Raw genomic sequence first — 5,575 nt, forward strand, 5'->3', positions numbered from 1 at the left:
CGGTCACTCGATGAATTGCATGTAAAAATGAAGAAGTATCAAATGCTTTTAATCCAACTCCATATTCCATTCTATTACCCAAGATATAGCATTTGGTGTATTCCTTCTATTATTCTGAACTCTCAGCTCAGCAAAGAGTGCGCCATTTTATAAGCAGAGTCTGTTCATTTTTTTCTTAACGTAATAACTTCTAAAAGATAGTGTTTGTGCGACCAGCAAAGGAGAAATAACAGTTTACACCTTTATGTATATATTTCTCAACTTCACAAGAAACATTAGAAAAGGTTTAACCCTCTATAATTCTCGCAGAATAAAGCTTAAGAGCAAGACCTGAGCAAAGTAGTGTGTTCTACCACCATTCTATTGGCATGGGCTACAACTGAGATCAAAGCCCAAGACATCTTAGATTGGGCTTCCCAAAAGGAGAGAGAGAGAGAATGGGGGGGGGGGGTGGGGGCAGGAAGGGGGAGAGAGGGAAGGGGGAAAGGGAAAAAGAATACTTTTTGAATTGGGTAAATGTCCTAATCGAAGGCCTCACTTGCCAAAGCTGCTGGCAAGGGCAGTGTTTCAGAGAAAGGAATCAGGATGGAAGCATCCCTAATAAGGGACTTGATTCAGATTCTAACTTAAAATTGCATTCCCAGACCCAAGAGAAGGATGATCTCCTGGTTGATTCTCTCTGCTGTTGTCATGACCGGAATTCTTCTGGTTCACATCCATGCTTAATTGGTTGGTTGCATTTGATCTGAGACCGTGAATCCCACTAAATGATTATTTCCTTTAAGAAAGTCTCCCTGCGAGAACGCCACTCTGGCATTACTCCAGATAGGAAGCTGCCTTGTGTCTTTTGCTTCTTTTACAGTAATGCATTTCTTCCCCCCTAAGTAAGTCTCCATATGTCCTTCCCAGTCCCCCTTATGATTCTTCTTTGGCCTTCTGTCATATTGCAGAAAACTTCTAAGTTGTCATCTGGAGATTTCTTTACTCAGAATTGTTTATCCCCAAGATCACAAGAGCATGGGAGGTTTACCCAGACCCTTACCACTTTTCTCTTCTAGGGTGCTCTCTAGGCACCTTCATTATAGCTGCAGCTACAGCAGCATTTCTTCTGTATGTGGCCTTGAATCTTTGATATTTGTTTAATGAAATGGCCATACATGTTCCCAGATGCTTAGCTTTCTTGGGACACTTTCAAAGTGCTTTGTGCCCTCAGATTTAGTTTATTCAGTCTGCAAAAAGTTGTGCTCCTTAGACCTCTCTGGGTCACTGCTACCAGTCTCTATCATCTGTGAGGAAATCAGCAAAGCCCTGGGTCATAAGGACTATTCTCATTTGCCCATCGCTTCATGATTCCAAATATCATCCAGTGAAAGACTGGAAGGCCATAATACTTCTCTCTCCATTGTGCCTTGAGGGCTGAGCTAGCACATACAGAATAGAACTGGTTTTGTTTGTTTGTTTGCTTGTTTGTTTGTTTGCTTTTAAGCAAGTATAATGTACAGACACTATTGGTGGAAGACTAGAGAGGGGCAGAGATAGTGGTTTCCTTTGACTGAATGATCACGCTCATATGTGTGGTTCAGGCATATTTGCTTTTTGTTTCTTCTGTGCGTTCTTTTTAGTGAGTTTGTCTCAGAGTGCAAGATTTAAACGGTCCAGGCACACAGTGTCTTCTTGGAGGACCTGTGGATCCCAACAGCATGAAGTCATGATTGCTCAATTCACATGCGAAGATGAATGTAATGAGAAGAATCTCCCAGAGCCGAGGCTAGTTAAAAAAGAAAAGTTGTGAAGACGGCAAGTTTTGAGGTCAAGCCTGGCTTCTCTGTTTCTGTAGCCCTCTTCTTGAATTTACTTTAGGTCTGCTTTATTGTAGTGCTTTTTTATGACAAAGAGAAAGCTTCTCTCTGGACACAGACTTTCAAAGATCAGAACTCTTCAGTCACTGCTATTAACTACTCTATAACCTCAATAATTAAGCCTTTTACTCTGGTCACTTTCTTTCACTAGGGAATTTATGTCAATCCAAGAAAAACAAAAGAGCTAGAAATTTCATCTGTGTTTCATATAATGGGGAGAAAAAGGAAAATGGAATTGAGCCTAAAAAGATGGCTCCAGGGCACCTGGGTGGATCAGTTGGCTAAACATCTGACTCTTGGTTTCAGCTCAGGTCATGATGTGACAGTTCATGAGATCGAGCCCTGCATCAGGCTCTATGCTGACAGTGAGGAGCCTGCTTGGGATTCTCTCTCTCCCTCTCTCTCTCTCTCTCTGCCTCTCCCATGTCTCTCTCTCTCTCAAAATAAATAAACAAGCTTAAAAAAAAAAGATGGTTCCAAATGAAGGTATGTGTTAGAGTAAGGCACTCCTCAAATATACGATACATTCTAATCTGAAGAAATATTTAGATGTAAAATAAACCAGCATGAGCAAAAGTTTGAGATAGTTGAAATGTTTCCTTCTGAGACTGGAAATAATTCTCTGGTGGGTACTTTTACTTAAAAATAGAGTATACTGAGTTTGCTTTTCATGATAAAACCAGTTCATGATCACTAGAAAAATTGAAAAATATAAAAAAGAAGGGAGGAAAAAAAACCTACTTACAGTCCCCACTAGATTGGAAATCATTTAGGGCATAGATGGGATTTTGTAAAAAAAAAACAAAAAACAAAAAAAAACACAGCCTTTGGGATCAGAAAGATCTGGATTTAATTCCAGTTCTAAGTTTCATGACCTTAGGCAAATTCCTTCAATTTGAGCAGATGCTTGATAAATGCAAGATGAGCCAAAAAAAAAAAAAAAAAGAAAGGAAAAAAAGCCTGATAATTTTTACATACCAGAGTCATTAGAGAGGAAACTCTCTTTTCTTTTTCATATGTGGCACTGGTTTAGGATCCGTGTTTAACAATCTTTAATGTTCTTGTTTGGGCTTCTTTGTTCTTTATTGTTGTGAGCTGAACTCTGCATTCCTGGCTTTCTCAATTGGCAATCCCATAATGGCCTTATTTTAGCTGTTTTATGGGGTTTTTTTGTTTGTTTGTTTTTTGTTTTTTAAGTAATCTCTACACCCAATGCAGGGCTTGAACTCACAACCCCAAGATGAAAAGTCAGGTGCTCTACTGACTGATTCAATCAGATGCCCCTATTTTATCCCACAACTTTTCTCACTGTAGCTCTTGCCTTTCTCCCCCAGTGCCTCCTTTACCTCTTTGAAACAACTTCAGTCTTGACCTACCAGGCTCAACCGCACCAGTGATGTCTCACTCTCTAACTAGAAAGAGGACAGGCAACCCTTGAACTTGAGCCTGCAAGTCCTTTTTCATTCTTGAAGTAAATGAAAGCTAAAACAGAAATGGCTGATGGGCACCTGGCTGGCTCAGTTGGTTAAGCCTCCAACTTCGACCCAGGTCATGATCTCATGGCTGCTGATTTCAAGTCCCACATCAGGCTCTGTGCTGACAGCTCACAGCCTGGAGCCTGCTTGGGATTCTGTGTCTCCCTCTGTCTGCCCCTCTGCTGTTTGCCCTCTGTCTCTCACATTGTCTCAAAAATAAATAAACGTTAAAAAAAAATTCACACAAATGAAAATGGAAAAACTGCCAATACCTGATTTCTGTCCCCTATTTTTCCATTTGCAATCATATACTTAGGTACCTTTTGTCCCCATGGAAAAAAAAATATCTAAAGTTCAGACCTACCAATAACAGGAAGAAAAGAAAAAAAAAAAGCTTTTTTTTTTTTTTTTCAAGAATGAAATGTTTTTCCATCAGAGAGGATTCTTAAGCACGTTCTCCACGTATGCGGCCTGCTAGCTGGATGTCTTTTGGCATAATTGTTACACGTTTGGCATGGATAGCACACAGATTGGTGCCTTCAAAGCAGCCCGCCAGATAGGCCTCGCTTGCCCCCTGAAAAGCACCGATAGCCACGCTCTGGAAGCACAGATCTGCTTTGAAGTCCAGAGCAATTTCTCGCACCAGACACTGGAAAGGAAGTTTGCGGATCAGAAGTTCAGTGGACTTCTGATGACGTCACCAAGGGCCAAGGTACCAGGCCTGTAACGATAAGGTTTCTTCACCCCTCCCAGTAGAGGGCGCAGTCTTGTGAGCCTGGCTTTTGTAGCCAGTTGCTTCCTCAGTACCACCGGTCGATGTGTGGGCAGTCTGCTTTCTACAAGTCATGGTACTGAGACCTCCTTGCTGACCCCCTTTCTCCTTCGGCTGGAGCTCAGTGAGCTAGAGGTCGTACTGGCGTTAGCCAGCGACGGCCACTTGACAATAAATTATTTAAAAAATAAATAAGAGATGGCAGAGAAGGAATAAATTCTAGGGATAGCAAAAATTGTAATAAAAACTTAAAAAAATAATATTTTTTTCCCTGTTAAAAAAAAAAAAAAAGAACAACTGGAGACCCGTTTCTTTCCTGGATTGAGTGTAATGAAGGGGTGAGCAATTCATTTGTTTTTTTTGTTGTTGTTGCTGTTTTTACATAGCTGCTTATTTTAGAGTTTCTGTTTTTGAGTACATACTTTTTTAAGATTAATCTCTACACCCAGCATGGTGCTTGACAACCCCAAGACCAAGAGCCACATGCTCTACCTACCGAACCAGCCAGGTGCCCTGCTTTTGAATATTTCAATTAATAATAGCATAAATACATACAGCCCCCAGTGTTAGGTTAGATGACAAGCAGCTATAATTCAAACATGAAAAAATCTTATGTTTTATGTTCTTAGTCACCTGTAATCGCTTGATCTACAGATGCTGCAAGCTTCTTTCCTGAGGAAGTGTCCAGTTAAACCACATGCTGAATTGTGCAAGGAGATCATGTGTGGTTCATTTGCCTTTTGATCTCTGGCAGTATCTTCAGAATACAGTCCAAGCTGCTGAGCTGAAGCCATGGGTCTCTTTAACTCCCTTCATGTGGGGACACTTGACATTTTCTCACCTTTCTTGCAAACATGTAAACCTCACAAAGAAAGTTTGAGAAGGAGGTTGAGACTGTTGGGGCAAAAGGAAACGAGAAGCACTCAGAAGCTCCCTGGGTCTCCTCAGCTGCTGGGGCTCCCCGGCCCCAGTGCGAGTGGGGTGTGGAATTCTCAGCCCTTCCAGCCCCCTTCCTCCTCCTATGGGGCTGAGAGGCAGCCTCCTCCCTGTTCTCTGAGCTTCTCTCCTGCCATCACTCCCACCCCGATGACACCTTCCTGCATTTAAATGTTAGTCACCCTTGCTATAGAAGTAGCAAGATCCAGTGGAAAAACACTGGACTAGAAATATGGAGTCTTGAATTCCAGTTCTTGGCCTGATGTCATTGACTTGAACTAATATAGGCAAGTTATCAGCCTCCCTAGAGGTCAGCTTGTACAACTGTAAAATGGACCACCTGCACCTACCTTCTTGACCACACAAGGATCCCTCTAGGATTTGGATGAGGTGATGGCACAAAGGTACATAAGAGTAAGAAATGCAGGACAAATGTGAGCTCAGTTTTCTCAGGAGCCTCCTGCTTATATTCATGTTTCTTAGGCTGGATTAGATTGCAGGAAGCCAGGGAGGGGATTTTGCATCTGTCTTCA

At 41.7% G+C, this 5,575-nt stretch overlaps 1 pseudogene; it reads right to left on the reverse strand.

Moving 5' to 3' along the window:
- Nucleotides 1-3,569: 3,569 nt before the first annotated feature.
- LOC132683720 (histone H3.3C-like) lies at nucleotides 3,570-4,181 on the reverse strand (annotated as a pseudogene).
- Nucleotides 4,182-5,575: the final 1,394 nt, after the last annotated feature.

The sequence above is a fragment of the Panthera onca genome, chromosome C2 (genome assembly GCF_046562875.1).
Source record: "Panthera onca isolate mPanOnc1 chromosome C2, mPanOnc1 haplotype 2, whole genome shotgun sequence".
In the NCBI taxonomy this organism is placed as follows: Eukaryota; Metazoa; Chordata; class Mammalia; order Carnivora; family Felidae; genus Panthera; species Panthera onca.